We start from the raw sequence: 17,345 nt of genomic DNA on the forward strand, positions 1-17,345 counted from the left end.
AATGACTTAATGGAAACAATTATCTGCTTTTGGGTTTTGGTAGCTTGCTTTTTTTCTTGTTTTTATTGTTATTTTTTTTATTTCCTTCTTTTTTTTTGTTATGATAATACCCAATAACTCAACCAAACTAAAATTCAAAGTGTTAAGAGGATTATACAGTGTTTCCAGTGTTCTTTAGTTTTATTGATCCAGTCTATATGAGTGTGTGTACCATGCAAATATTAGCATATATATCTAAGAATTTATAAGTCAGTGTTATACAGGGTTTAATTTTCAACATAAAGTATAAAAGGTAAGAGTTCTTCGTTTTCTGACAGTTTTATCAGCTTGTTGGCACCAGGATCTCAACAAATTAAGCTAGCTGTTACAACAATCTCTTTCTAGTTCTTTAAAAGGTTTTTTCAGTTTGCCATTACAGAAGGATGTTTTCTACAATTCCCACAGCATAAATATCCTTTCCAGAATATAGACAAGATTCAGATAATTTGATGATCATTTTTGGGCTTCTAGAAGTCTAGGAGTAGATAATATTAGTTAAATCTTGCTCTGCTACTAATAAGCCTTACAGGTGTTCTGCTACTAATAAACCTTACAAAGAAATTACATCAACATACTAAGAACTATGGTGATGCTGCTATTAAAAAGTTTGATAAGAAGAAAAGTATTTATTCCTTTGATAGACACTTCTAATATTATTAATAATCTGAGATTTTCTTAAGGTAATACTCTATTGTCTGTTGTTGCAGGTAGGTTGTGTGTCAAAAAAAAGAGCTTCAAAAGAAGCTTCAAAAGAATCAGAAGTGATTCAAACAATAATATATCCAATACATCTGTTCTATGCTGTTGAATAATTAAACTGACATCTTAAAAAATGGGAATTCTGTTTGATCAAGAAACTGAATATTACCTTACCAGCTCGGTTGCATCATATGGACTCTTATTTCTTGTGACATTAAGGTTCAGTGCGTACACTTCATATCTTTTCCTTTCCTCTTGGTTCTAATAATGCTTACTTATCAATAATTGTTATTATTTCAAATGAAATCAATGCAGGCAATTATTTGGGGAAGAGGAAGTTTTCATTGTGCTGGTTTAGTAAACAGGGCAATATGTACTCCCATAGCAGTATCTTGGTGGTTTTTTCTTGTTTTATAATTCATACAACTTATCTGCAGAAATGTGGATTGGTTTCTTTTTAGCTACTAGATATTTTCATACACTTCTGTAACTAGATTAGTAGTGCATGACAATAAGGTTTTAAAAAGATAAGTGATAGATAGAAGATAGATAGATAGATAGATAGATAGATAGATAGATAGATAGATAGACACTTCAATAAACAGAAATGAAAGAAAAACTTAAGAAACCAATTCATTCACTGCTGTGAAGTCAAACAAGCAAACATATTTTAAAGTTTACCACTAGCAATGGCAAAGAGATTGATTCAAACTGTAATTAGCACTGGCTTGAAAAGAAATATTGCTCTTACTCTGTGCAATTAAACAAATATGGTGCATGTCTACACTACAAAGAGTGTAAACATAATTTCTTTTTTTTTGGGATATTTTTATCCCCTGATAGAGAGCCGATCAAAGTTAATTCCTAGAAGAAAATGACAGAAACAATTCCTCAGCGGGCTCTTGTGTTAATTTACTATGCACTTACCTCGCTTAAGGATCACGTACAGATTCCTATGAGCAAGTTTTTTCTTCTGAACTGTCGCACAAGAAATAGCAATTATTAGCAAAGATCACTTAGTCTCAATCCCAGTGCTTTCAAGATTTGTATTTACTGTTTACTTACACCTGAATAGAATAATAGAAGTGTCTAGACTGTAAAAGACCTTTAAGACCATCAAGTCTGACCATTAACCTAACACTGCCACATCCACCCCTTGTCCCTAAGTCCACATCTGTGTGTCTCCAGGGGTGATGATTCCACCAGTTCCCTGGACAGCCTCTTCCAATTCTTGACAACTCTTTCCACCAATTTTTTTTTTTTTTAAATATCCAACCTAAACCTCCCCTGATGCAACTTGTGACCATTTTCTCTTGTTCTGTTTCTTATTTCTGGGAGAAGGAACTGACCTTTCAGGTAATTCTGGTGAGTGTCCCCTGAGCCTACTCTTCTCCAAGTTAACAACCAGCTCCCTCTGACACTTCTCACATTACTTACTCCCTAGAAACTTCCCAGCTCTGTTGCCCTTCTCTGGACATGCTCCATCACCTCAATATCTTTCTCGAAAGTGAGGGGCCCAGAACTGGACAAAGAACTTGAGGTGTCACCTCACCAGTGTCAAGTGCAGGAGGACAGTCAGTTCCCTGCCCTGCTGCCACACTATTGCTGAAAAAAGCCACGATGCCATTGGCCTTCTTGGCCACCTGGGCAGACTGCTGGATCATGTTCACCCAGCTGTTGAGCAGCACCCCCAGGTTCATTTTCCACCAGGCAGCTTTCCAGCCAGTGTCACCCAGCCTGTAGTGCCGTAGGCAGTTGTTGTGACAGAAGTGCAGCGCTTGGCCTCGTTGAACCTCACACACAGTTGTTCTCAGCCCATCAATCCCACATCCCTCTGCAGAGCCTTCCTATCCTCCAGCAGATCAATACTCCCACCCAACTTGGTGTCCTCTGCAAACTGAGGGTGCACTCAATCCCCTCATCCAGATCATTGACAAAAATATCAAACAGAACTGGCCTTAAAATTGAGTCCTGGGGAACACCATTTGTGACTGTCCACCCACTGAATTTTGTGAGTTTTAACAACAGCATGTGGAAAAGAAAACAAAACAAAATTTGGCATTTTCATACTAGGAGTGACAGGAATGCCTGTATTAATATCACTTACCTAGTGTCTGTATTCAGTGTATTTAATACTCCATATTAAATGTATTAAGTATAATCCTTTGTCTACTTATCATTGTCAAATATTGTGTAATTTGTTGTGAGGACAGAAAGGGAGGTGAGAGAGGCATGCTTTGGCATGTAATATTAAAGTACAGACTTACAATCCATTACGTTCCATTAACAGCAAACAACCCTATTCATAATAGAGTGTTAACTGCCAATTATCATAAGCTCTCTGCTTATTAATTGACATGTGTTAGCAAGTTTTAAAAAAAGATTGAGATTAATTTGAACTGACATACTGATTCTTTCTGAGGTCTGGATATGTGTTATAAAAACCTACTACTTTTAAACAAGTTTAATTCCCAAAGTTTATTAAATCTCACAGAAAATTTCTGTAGCAAATATATGCTAACACTTTGCCACTGGGGCAAAAATGTGGAAACATGGAGATAAAATTATCTTCCAAAGTGTGCTTACTTCTAGATAGGTCTTTTACACCATATTGTTGCCCTGACTAGAATTACTAGTTTTTTCTTATCTTTCAGTCATGAACACAGGTACCTACTTCAGGGATGTATATTCTATCTCAAAAACATTCCCATTCAAGGTTTGAAGGTCAAATTACCCCTACAGCTTTATCTATATACTGCAGTTCTCTTTTAAGATAGAAACCTCCTTTGTGCTGTTCCATTCTGGTTTCCTCTGAACACTCCAATTATTTTTTTTTTAAGTTTTAATCTGTTACTTGAAATATTTGAGGAAACATTTTCAAGGTTTTCCCTTCCTGAAGAATACTGTTAAATTGGAGGGTTTCCACAAAATAACCAACCAATCAAAAAAAAAAAAAAAAAGATAATGCCCTTTTGCCTTGCTCCCTCTAATTTTACCCTAAACCTACAGAGGAAATACCAGCTGAAGGAGTTGACTGATGTTATTGTTAAGCCACTCTCTGGCATCTTTGAGAAGTCATGGAGAGCAGGAGAGATGCCTCAGGACTGGAGGAATGACGATGTCTCTCCAGTCTTATAAAGGGGTAAACAGAGGGACCCAGGGAACTACAGCTTATGCAGCCTCACCCTGGAAAGGTGATGGAACAGCTCATTATGGATGTTCATTCTACACATGTGGACAGAAAGTATGTTTTCAGGATATTCAGCCTGGAATCCTAAATTAGAAATCATGCTTGACCATTTCAGAACCCTTCTGTGCTGACATGACTGGCTGAGTAGATGAGGGGAGAGCACTGGATGTTGTCTTCAGCAAAACTTTTGATACTTTCTCTCATAAGGTCACAGAAACACAGAGTTTCTAGGTTGGAAGAGACCTTTAAGATCATCGAGTCCAACCCACATTCTAACACCTCAACTAGATCATGGCACAAAGTGCCACACAGATGCTCCCAAGCAAGATCAGGTATGGGTTAGATGAGTGGACAGTGAGGAGGATTAAGAGCTGGACAAAGGGCAGAGCTCAGAGGGATGCAGTCAGCAGTGTGATCTAATTAGAGGCTCATAGCCAGTGGTCTTCCCCAGGGGCACTACCAGACCCTTGTATGTTTGGCAAGGTTGCTGAAGGTAGAAAACTTGGAGTAGGTGATACACCTGAAGTTTGTGCTGCCATTCATCCAGACCTGGACAGGATGGAGAGTTGGGTGGAGAAGGACCTAAGGAAGTTCAGTGAGGGCAAATGTAGGGTCCTGCACCCATGGAGGAATAACCCCATGCACAAGTGGGGACAAGGGCCTGACCTGCTGGAAAACAACTCTTGATGCATTAGGAAGAGTGTGGCCATCAGATCAAGGGAGGTGATTCTACCCCTGTAGTCTGACCTGGGGAGGCCACATCTGGAGTGCTGAGTCCAGTTCTAGGCTCCCCAATGCAAGAAAGACAAGAAACTACTGGAGAGGGTACAGCAAAGGGCTGTCAGGATGATTAGGGTGCTGGATCACCTCTATTATGAGGAAAGGCTGTGGGAGCTGGAACTGCTTTGCTTGGAGAAGAGATGACTGAGAGGGGAACTTATAAATGCATGCCAATATCTTTGGGGTGGCCATCAAGAGCATGGAACCAGATTCTTTTCAGTGGTGCCTAATTACAGGACAAGGAGCAACAGGTACAAATTTAAAACCAGGAATTTCCATCTGAATATAAGGAAAAGCTTATTTCCTTTGAGGGCGACAAAGCACTTGAAGAGCCTGTCCAGAGAGGTTGAGGAGACTCCTCCTCTGGAGATATTCAAAACCTGCTTGGAAAATGATCCTGTCCAATCTGCTCTAGGTGAACATTCCCTAGCAGAGGGGCTTGGATGAAATAATCTCCAGAGGTCCCTTTTAACCCCAACCATTGTGTGATCCTGTGGTTCATTCCCTGGAGAAAATGTACCAGAGATAAATTTGGTTTAGTTACATACAAAACCTTAAATCTGGATATTCCTACAAGTTTCTATTAGATTAAGTAGAAACTAATAATTCAGAAAAATTCTGTGGCATTTTCATCTGAGTTGTGAACAGGCTGCTGTTCATCCTAATTGTTAATAATGATGTTATTAATACAGATGTCAACACATGTAGTTTGGAAAATGAGCCTATACCAGAATTGACTCAATTGTATCTAGCAATAGACATTACATGCTTGTTTACACTGAAAAAGAAGCTCAATTAGTAGCAGAATCAAGACAGTCTGCTTATATTATTGTGATTTTTTTTCATTCACTGCTGCTTATTTTATTCTAACAAAAGGTAATATTCATACACCTTTATTGAAATTCTCCAATGCTCAAGCTTTCGAGGTACATTTACTATTTTGCACAGACCGTCTTCTGTTCTTCTGTCTACATGTTACCCATAAAAAAATGTCAAATTCTTTATGTATGGAGCTCAAAATTCTCTGTTAAGCATCAAAAAGAGAAAAAAAAAAGGAATGGGACTTCTGAAATTATTGCCATTATTAACCATGTTGTAAGTATAAGGTATACTTAGTACCACCATTCACTTTGACACAAAATGTTTCTTTTAATGTAAAAGTGCAGATGAAAAGTTCACAAGGGGCTCCCTCAGGTGTCTCTTGACATTTCATGGAGTTGGGTGGAGGCAAGTTTTGGCATGTAACAATTATCCAGGTAGCAGGACATTTTAGTTCTGCATAAGAACTTTGTGACCTCCCTCAGGTGCAATGCTCATCGGTGTGCAAGTTGCAGAGGCTGTAGCTGCGATTAATTTTGCTGTGTGGATACTGATTCAGTAGCACAGCCTTGATCTATTTATAACAGTTTGCTTAGCCAGTGGCCACAGTAAGTTGTTAACTTACAAAAATGTAATTAGTCTCTGTCATGCTGCATAGCATAAATATTCAGTCATTGATGTTATTATTATTTTAGTCTAAACCCAAGTTCATTTTATTCCAGAGTTATCATGGACACAGCTGCAAAAAACCCAGAGACCAAGACTTCAAGCATATACCCTAAAGCAATAACACTTAGTCCCTGAGGTTATTAGTAACTCTTTACGTAGATGTAGAACAAAGGTGAAAACTCATCAGCTGAGATTAGCTTTCTCTTGTTAACTAACAGCTATTATGCATGGCACTCTGAGATTCATTCTCCACTGTGCTACTGTATACAAAATAAAGGCTGATTGAGTGATTGACAGATTACAAGGCTAAGCTCAAGTAGACCAAAGTTTTCCCTGGAGAAGTTTGAAAGTGTTTAATGCTTTATTTTCATGTGAAGAAATTCTAAAAGAGAAAATGAGGATTTTTGTAAGGAAATAAAACAAAAGGGAACCAAAATCTGAATCCACAAAGCATTATAATCTTTAATGGAAAAATATTATAATATACTAAATGTTCTAAACAATCAATTCTAACCAGGCAATATCATGGAATGAGTTAGATATATCAAAAATAATGGAAGTCTGCAAGACAAAGAATTGAGTCCTGTAGCTTAAACCTTACAAGTTTAGGCAATTTCTAAGGCCTGTGTAGGAATTTGGGAGAATCGAAACTAAATAATAAGATTAACTCAGAGCAACTAAGAAAAGCAATTGGCTTTTCTGTGAGAAATCATTTGTATCTTGTTAATTTCAGCATTTTATACGTGAGTGGAAAGCATAAAATCTTTCTTCCTACTCGTAAATGTAAATCAAGCACTTTGCTGGAAAAAAAATTAGGGGAAAAAAAGGAGTTTTCAGAAGCCCTAAATTCAGTAATATTTTGAACATATTTTACTTTACATTAAACAAATTAAAATAATCTTTTTTGCTAGGAAAAAAGCATAACAGTTGAAATAGAATTAGGCACATAATTGCATACCTCTTATGAATCACAAGAAGCTGAGGTATAACTGTAAGGATCAAAGCAGATGAAAAATCCAGTAAAATTCAAGAACAGTATATTTAAAATATCAAGATAAGAAAATGTTCAGGAGTCAAGAAAAATTAGAGGGGTGAAAACAGAAAGTAGATCTGATTATTATTATTGTATCTGATGTGTAAATACTAATTACTTCTGATGAGTACATTTAATAATTTTAAGTATGGAATAATTATTATTCTGATGTTACTCTATTAATTTTTTGTTGACCTCAAGTTCATCAGCATTTGAATATAACTTTTGTTCTGTGTGTTTATTCTTCTGATATACTAGACCATTTTGGGTCAAAGTTCTAGACAGTGCTGTGGTTCGTTGATGGTGATAGAAACTGTTCTTTTTTAGTGCATGATTCTACAATTTTCTGTCCATAACCTGAGACTCAAAAATTATTAAAAAAAACCAAAAAACATAGAGCTTTTGTAGGCTGCAATCCTACTAAGCATCTATTTTGTTCTTTGGACTTGATGTTTCTGATAATTTAATAGTCATGTAACTAAGGGAAATACATTATTTCTCCCTAAAGTCTTGTTTGGGTTTGAAAATCCACAAAATCATAAGTGTTCACAAAAATCCTCCTTTGCTGCAGTCAGTCCTTCAGACAGAATGGCAACAGGCACCTCGAGGTATGGCACAAACCAAGAGACCAGAGATGACAGATGAGTCTGAGTGGCTGAGGTGACAGGATGCATTAGCATTTCCCAGTTGTAACAATGAGTCAGCAGAAAACCTTAAACTACTCTACAGACATTTATAAGGCATCATCACAGTTACTGTTGGTAAGCCTGGAGGCTTACAGCATTAAGATTTCAGATGAATGCCTGAGGCATAAAGAATTTAAGATAAGAAAACTTCTTAAAGTAAATGAATAAATAGAAAAATTGTGGGCAATCTAATGCTGAGTCCTAAAGTCTCATTTACTAGCATGAATATTTTAATAATATATAATAAATTTTTTAATTTAGTTTTTCTGAGAGTATTCTGTTGAAAATTACAGTTGGATCTTTAGATTTCTGTTTTAGTCTTTGATTGACAGGATAATTAATTCAAAAGCACTGAACACAGGCTCAGAATTATGCCAAAAGCCTTGACTGAAACTACTGCTCTTTCATTATATTTCTTATTATTTAAATGCATGTATGGTAGTAAATGCTAGAGCATAAATTACAACTCTATCCCTAGACAATGCCATCTGCTGCTTTCCTGTGGTTCTTTCTACATCTAGCACTTCTGTGACCATCAGCAATGAAGCACACAGCACAGCCAGTAGTCACTCTTGCCTGTGAACAGCTGAGGTGGGAAAAGGATAGCTTTTAGATAGAGGACATATCTCCACAGGGACAGGGTGATGCATTTTACTCCTGATCCCATTATTAACTCAGTTTCATTTGGGACACATCCATATCTTAGTTTCTATGCTGGTAAAAAAAGAGATGTTGCAATATTTTTTGGAAAAAAACATGTTTAATATGGAAATTCTTTTGAACATAATAATGCTTTTTTCTCTAAGAACAAAATCTTAAATCAGACCTCAATTTCATATGATTTCCAAAAGAGATTAACAATAAAAACTGGTTTATATCCAATGTCATTAAAAAGAAGAAAAAGTAAAATCAAATTAGGACATTGAATTGAGTTCCATACTTTGTTGCCAAATGTTAGTTATTTGCCAGGGAGGTTCAACAACTTTTCAGGAATTATTTTCAATATATTTCTATTAAATGTTTTGTATCAGTGTTTTATGCCTTGCACTTACTAAGCACAGGCATTTGTATTTCCCAGGGGTAAATTCCTGATTAGTAGAAAATGTAGAACTGAGAAAAATGCCAAATCTGGTTCATTAATTGCAGTACAGATGGATAGCTTCTTTCATTAAATGCTACAATATTTTTTTAAATATAATCTGAAAGTTCATATTATCCTAGACAAATATCTGCACATTTTTGCAGTCAGATAGACAAGAGAATGAATAATTTTCAGACATTTGATAAGGTATAAATAGAAATATATTTGTGGAATAGAAACCTTCAAATAGGACTCATTACCTGGAAAGAAACATCATCGCTATTGTTCTTACTGTGTTTTGTTGAGAAATAGGCTCAAATGGCTTTTGAAAGTCTCCTCTGTTTCCCTCCCCCACTGACTGTTAAAACCAACATTACGCAAATTAATACATATATATTTATATAAATCTACGTACACGAAGGATTTGTTGTAGCAACACTTCTTCAGTACTAAAAGATCCAGTGGACCTTTTCAAAATCATCCATTTTTCAAAAAGAAAAGCCAAAAACTTGCAAAATACATTTAAGTAAACTGGCAAATAACAACTTATAAGCAAAGTGAAATTGCCCAGAAAGAAAAACTAATCTCTTTAAATCTTCAAGAAAAGAGACATCTTCATTTTTATGGTGCTGCAATTGTTCCTAAAAGCTAATTTAGGAAGGTTCAAATGTTCAGAGTTTGCTGAGGCAGAGATTAACCTTTTATGTCCCCCTGCATTTTATAAGGAAAAACACGCCCAATTTATATTTACTGAGGTGTTCTTTTTCGAATGTTCATCACATAAACAATGTATGACCTAATATGATCCAGTTCCATCTTTCTCAGTGGTCACATGTTCTAGTTTTGCTTGTGGGTGCCAAAAAGAGGGTGGGACCTAGAACCGCATGGGCATGTCGATATTTTTATTTTATACCACACGAGTCATCCCTGGGGAGAGTGGACTCAGAGGGAAGAGAAGAGAGAGCACACAGGAGGAGTGGCCCCATTTTGATTTTTTCCTCCTTTGGGGCAGTTGCTGGCAGCCAGCACTGTGGGTCCTGTCCTCTCCCACCAGAGGGGGTGGGTGGATGTGGAACTGTTTGTTTGGAGTTTAATTCCCAGCTGATTTTAAGTCACCACATTCCTATAAATGGGTTGACACTTTTATAGCAAAATTTCTCTCTTCTATTTTTAGCATTCATCAGGATGAGACAAATTGCATCCTGTAAATTCTTGTTTTACTCCAGTGCCCATAAAGGACAGTGTTCAGGTCATGTAGATGTCTGTTCTGAGGTTAGGTACGATGAAAAAGAGCATTTCTGATGAGGCAATGCAATAATCAGTGCTTAAGTACTTTTCTTCTTGTGTCAGCACTGCCCAGCTAAATGAGACACAAAATTTGGTTGCCTGAAGTACTTCTTTGCATTTTCTCTACATGATTCCATTAGTTTGATAGTTCTGGACATTTCTAGTTTGGGTAAAGTGAGAGTTTAAGTAAACAGGAAACAACTGAATGCTGAAAGGGAGCAATTTCTTCTTTCTGCAACTTCTGCAGTATTTGTGTGTCTTTTTGCCATTCTTTTGCTAAAATTAAAAGGAGGAAAGAAGCAACGATGTGCAGCTAATAGCAGATTGTTGTTTCTATCTTCTCTTTACCAGAATGCAGTGATTAAGCACTGTGGAATTTGGAACATAGAAAAGAATATTAAGACTGTAGAAAAGTAGTCCAGTAATAAAAGATATCACTTTTTTTTTCCAGCTTAGGTCCTTACAAATTTTAGGAAGATGCAAATAGCCTGGACTTTGATTATTTTTGCTTCTTTTAAAAGCTTTCTCCTAAGGCAGGTGTGATAAATATGAACAATTTGTTTTGTCCACCTGACCATAACAACAGTTTATTTTTATTTTTGTTTGACAAGCTGACCCATCTATTCAATCTGTGAGATACAAGGCATTTTTACTGTCATGTCACAGAAGGAAGAAACCCAAAATGGAACCAATGCAGTCAGAACAGCTGCTTCTTATCCTGTCTTTAGATCTTTTAGAATATGTCCAGTTAGATGAAACAGCAAATCATGACAGAGTTCCTCATTGGCTTCTGGTCTGGAGAGATTCTTACAGCTTCAAAAATAATTCAGGCTTATTGAGTAATTTAAATGTAGCCTGTTTCATTTATATAAGTGAATGAAAAGAATGGAGATTTTTTCATGGATATTAGTTCTGGACTGATATTGGAGACTGAGATATCTGAAAATGGAGAACATAGGAGAACAATGAAAAACAATTAATAACTGAGATGACATGCATAAATTATTATTTTTCTGTCTGCTTATATGCTATTTTGATGAGTACACAAACTGATATACTCATTATCTGCTATAGTAACCACCCTTTTTAAGTTAGTATGCTAAGAGACTTTTTGGGTTTTGGTTTTTCAAAAGAGATGTGAGATACGGCTATATTATCCAATACATTTTGGGTTGTAGTTTAAAAGTAATACTCCAATTATAAAGAATTTATATACATTGATGATGAATGTGTTTTTCCTTTGAAATTAAAAAAAAGTACTGAAATCTTCATCTCTTGAAAAGCTGTAACACAGTTTGAATGTCTTTGAGAAAGATATGCCCTAGTTAAATGCACCTAATTGGGCCTGGAGTACACAATGGGTCACATCAGATGATTCTTTTTTTGGCATAAATGTAGATCATAGATTTATAATATGCCTATTATACACCAGACAAATCCACATTGTACATGAAGATAAAGTCACCAGTATAATGCTAACAAAATTATAAAAGGAGATAAGGTTACTAGTTGACTATTACTGAAGATATCTCCTTAATTACACATCAACTGCGTTAACTGAAAGACCAAGTATGATTTGTTTGGAGAAAAATACAAGGGAAATCCTACTATTCATGGACTTTTCTTCTCCTCAAGACACTTCCAGCTCAGAATTTTCTTTTAAAATATGATCTGAAGAGATTTCTTCATTCTAATTAATGTCTGTAATCATTCACCCAGAAGTTCATCATGCAGATCAGGAAGAGTGATGCTATAACTTCTATGTTTGGGACGTTAATTTGGAGTAAGGTGCCCTGGTCCATACTTTTCCAGACCTTTCTGCTCTGATGGGATGGTTCTTTTGGGGATGGAGCAGACAGTCACTTCATCATTTAAAATTTTAGTTCTCACTACATTTGCAAAAGTGAACAAAAATCTCTGAGGAATATCACCAAGCTATCTTTTTGGTACAGAACATTAAGATAGCTATGAAAGTCTTAAAGAAAATCAAGAAGCCTTATTACAAATGTCTTAGCAACATTGAGAGAAAGGTGAAGCAGCAGAAGAAGAATGGGAAAAGCAGTGAGGAAATTTGGAGAAAATTCATGTCCTTGTATATGATAATGAAAAGATGAAAGACTTGAAAAGAGAGGATAGAAATTTTAAAAAGGATTAGGTGGAAAACATAAACATAGGGAGAAATGATGCCTGACTTTGGTACTGCTAAAAACTGTAACATTTATTGCACAGCTTTGTCCTGTTGTAATTTTGCTGTATTTTGTAATGATGTGCAATAGTAAGGTGGTTTTCTGTGTGCCTGAGAATATAATATTATTTCAACTGCCTGTTTATTTTCCATTAATTATTCACAATAAATGGGATCTATGGTTAGTAAACTGATCTTGTCATAAACTTTGGTGATTTATAGCATAACAATCCATCAACAAAGAAGCAGATTCCTAAAGATTTTATAGACTTTCACTGCCATTCATGTTTCACACTCTTTTCTTTTTCTCCCATCCCTTGCCCTCATTCCCCTATCCCCACCTCCAGTTCTTTTTTAGGGGGATAAATTTTGCTGCTGAAGTCTATGTGCAAAAAATATTCATACACAAGAGATCAAGGCCATCTGTTCATTTTCTGTAGGGACATGGTACAAGCATTTTGATTTAGTTCCACCTCTGGACTCTAAAATCAAAGACCAGAATATGCTCTTGATGCATGCAGTCATTTTTTTGTTAACATGCTTCTAAGTGTTCCAGTTATTACTGTCTGGTTTTCCTTGGTGGGATATTCTAGACCCTAGGATATAAGTTACTCTTCATCCCATTTGAATTTGGAATTCAGTTTTCACATATGTTTAGGGCCTTCTTTTTCCCTGAGGCAGAGAATTTAGCTTCTCCTTGAATCGGATTATATTGATAATTGAACCCCTAAATGCCTTTTGTTCTATATTCATTTCCCCAACATGGGGAACATTATTAATTGCTTCATAGCTGTTTCCAGTTCTCTCAGAGTCAATATGAATTCTAGTCAGAAGGAGTAAAAACTATGATTTCTGGTGAGCATTAGAAATTCTGGACTCTGTATAAAACAGAACATATTACTGATAAGCAGGTATGTGAGAAGAATGGAGCATGTAAATACAGTATGATAAATCATAATTGTGTAAGCTACCACTTAAATTAAACTTTACAGTAATGGAGAATACAAAGTATTATGACTTTGTGTCCAGTTCCCAGCTCAGAGGGAAGAAAAGAGAGAACACACCTGAGGAGTGACCACCTTTTGATTAGTGGTCCTAAACCACTACACTGAGAAAATGCAAACAAACAAAAAACACAATCTAAAATGAGATGCTAAAAACCTGCAAAACTAACAAAGAATTATAGAAAAGTGGCTTGGTCTAAAAACTCATGAATTAATTTCATTTTTATTTTTAAAGAGGCACCAGCTGTCTCTAAGAAAAGCTAGCCAAAATTCATGAGTTTAACAAAATGTATTTATAAGTAATATTTTCATAATATTTTATTTGCAGATTTTTCAAACTACAGTTTTAGTAACCTTGTTACAAACCCTTTATCAATCCTAAACATTGTCAGCTTACAGACTTGTGTCATAGGAGTAACAGGATTTTTTTACAGTTGCAGGAAGTTTTCCTCCTTTTTTTAAAGTGTAATTCAGTTGTTGTCACAAGATTAGTTTCACACAGTGATCGTGCATTGTGAAGATTGGCTAGGAGATTTTGTCATTAAAAGATCCATGCTCTAGGGGACCTTGTTTGATTAGGGAGATTGGACTAAAAGGCCTCCAGCTGACTCTTCCAACCTCACTCATTTTGTGATTCTCCTAAACTAGTCAGTATATGCTTCTATCATCTTTTGGAACTCACATTAATATTTCCTCTTTTTCCCACCGTTCCCAGTTCCTCACTGCACGTGCGAGAAGAAATTTAAGAAATTTGAAAAAGGCTTTAAATATATGTAAGGGAAGGGAGTTGCTGAAGGGAGTTGATAGAAAAATAGGCATGAACAAACTGTTATTGCAGAAGAAGGGAACTGCTGATCTGAATGATCAGGAAAATGCTGATCCAAATGCATCATAGCACATGGCCACCCTAGCAGGGGGAAAACGGTGACTGAAGTCAAGTTAAGCCTTGGTGTGGCACTTGCTAATACAAATATATCTGTAATTGCACAGATATGGATTAATTGAATGTTAATTTCTCATTTGTTTTGAAGACCTGACTCCCCAGAGGATAATTCTCAGGAAGAAGATGTGATGACCAAGGACTCAGCAGTTGTTTCCAGACTGGGAAAGAAACTCAGGAAAGTTAACAATCAGACTGCAAAAATGGAGAAATAAAGAACAGGATAACAGGACCAATCATTTGTTGGGATAAAAGGCAGCTTACATGACAGACAGGAAATTTTCAATGTCGAGAGAATCAGCACTGAAAGTATCCGTGTCTGGTAGTCAACTGCTGTTGATGATGTTGAGGACATCCGAGTCACCTTCACACTTCAGCAGATGCTTCTGGTTCACCTCTATCATGGATGTGAACTCTCAAGTACAAGATAGGAGACTTTTAACTTAAGCTTATTGGGAGAACCCAAGGATTCAGCACTGAGGGTACATATCATGTCCAAACACCATTCTGCTAATATTTTAATGATAATATGATGTGTAAATTATAGCATTTATATAAATATTGACATAATTAAATTAATTATTTATAAGAATGCTATGATTATATTTTACACTGTCATTTATGTCTTAGTATTATTATTGCCAGCTATTATGCGCTGTTTTGTCTCAAAGTTGAATGTTTTTAAACAGTAATTTTATTTACTTTTTCCATGCTTGTGCTGGAATTTACATAAAGTTGCAGTCAACAAAAGCTATTAAACATCATAGATCCTCACATCATTGATCTATTTCCTTTCTGGATAAAACCTCTGCATGCTGCTGAAGATCGTCCTGCTAACAGCTTGCCCAATAAATTCAACTTTCTCTCATCAAGGTTTTCCTTCAGACTGCCTTGCTTGTTGCCCCCTAACCTTCACTGTTCAAATGCTTTTTAATATAAGCTTAATTTCTGGGCTCTACATTTAATCTTGCTTCTCCTTTTACAACACATTAATCCTTTTATTTTCCAGAGACCACCTCAGTTCTGCGACACTACTACAATTTCTTACTAGATTATATCCATGTATATTTGCCTATACTTTTCACTTCTAATCATAAATTCCTGAACAGCTCTCCTAAAATTAGATATCAGAATCCTGGAGCTTTTTAAATAAGTCTCAATTTATACCATGTTATGTGTTTTCCTTGAAACTGAACCTCCTATGCTCATTCAAATCTCTGTTTAGTCATCCAGCTGCAAAAATGTCTTTTAGCATGATTGAATTTGAATAGCATAGTTTGCATCCTCAGCTCCTCTCTCCAGCTTTTCTTGCAGCCTGGACACCAATGCAGCCTCGTTGACTCATTGTTCAAGAGGAACAAGCTTTTTGCTGCTGCCTCTACTTCTGACACAGAGATTTCATGATGCATGAATATCTGCTGAGACCTGTCCATAACATGGTCAATTGAAATGGAGTACTTAGGGAATGGAGCTGCAAAACTGAATATGCATGCATTGCAAGCTTCTTAAAAGATGTTTTAATTTGGTTTAATTGTGTGGGGTTTTACAAACTTGGCAAAAAATCCATGTTTCCTGACAAATTTATTTTCTACAATTAAAAGCATAGGGCGAAAGGTCGTAAAAGTTTCTAAACATCTTTAACAGGGCAAAAAACCTCAGATATACTCTTTCAGCCTCTTTCATAGAAATCTCCAGCACTGTGTGCTTTAATTTTTTACTTTTTTTTTTAACCAGGCATATATGTTCAGAAGTTGAATGTTCAAATGATTATAGTTAGCTAATTTTGCCTAAGTTATCAGAAAGGTATGAAAAACAAATTTAATCTTGCAAATATAAGGAAACCTTATAGCAAATAATGCTGTCATCCCTAATTGCCGCAATTAGTAACATATTTAATTATTTTAACTATTAAAATAGTAACGTAGTTCAACAAAATCACATTTAAATAAAGTGCACAACATCTTTCTTGCCTCTTGTAAAATTTAATGTAGTAGTATACTGGTATTAATTTGATCTGAATTTCTAAAGGATTTGGCAACATTTCAATATAATATAGTTTAGCTACAAGAGCTAGTGAATACAGGATTTTTATTCAGTATGAGTTTCTCTGCAGACTCTTTAGTTCTTTGTTTCACATCAGAAGGATTTGTTTGCACATTGCAAACACAATGAATTGCTTTCCCAGCAAGCAGTAGTATCATGTTGAATCAAGATGACAACATGTTTGAGACAGAAATTACTTTAGAAATTGGTATCAGTGCCCTGGTAAGTAATGGTCATTAAGAGATCCCAAGACATTTTTATAAGGATAAGGACAAATGCATTTTGTTGGTAAAAATCTAGTCTGGGTAAGTTGATTCTCTGTGAAACACCTCTGTATTTCTCTCAGGAGAAGTAATCAATCACTTCTCTTCTTAACAGTCTTTTTTCCCGGGAAGTGGTTGTTAGCTTGGTTGGGGTTTTTTAGAAGTTTTTTATAGAGGATAACTACTATGCTACACCCCAGTTCCTCTTCACACAACAAAAACATCTATTGAAAGAATAAAAAATTAAAGCCAAAGAATGTACATGGAAGTTGCTTGCATGAAAACTAATGGAATACAGATAAGCTTATGTAGTGTATGCCTACATAAAGACAAGAAGAATTATTAGAAAAAGAACAATGATGATGATTGATATGATTTAACTGATGCTGGTTAATGCTGTGGACAGCCACTGATTCTTCAATCTCCCATGAAAGAAGTTTGGGCATAAATACTTTTAATTTTATTTTTAGGAAAAATCTTTGAGAACAAAACAAAACACAATGACCTTAGGGGAAAGAATTTTATCACCAAACCCAAGATATACACACTGATGGTAGCATAAATATTTGCCCATTATTTTGTTATCAGAGTATAAATTATCAAAGAACTTCTAGAACTTAGAGGACT

The sequence above is a fragment of the Fringilla coelebs genome, assembly GCF_963513975.1.
Source record: "Fringilla coelebs genome assembly, chromosome: 5".
Taxonomy (NCBI): Eukaryota; Metazoa; Chordata; class Aves; order Passeriformes; family Fringillidae; genus Fringilla; species Fringilla coelebs.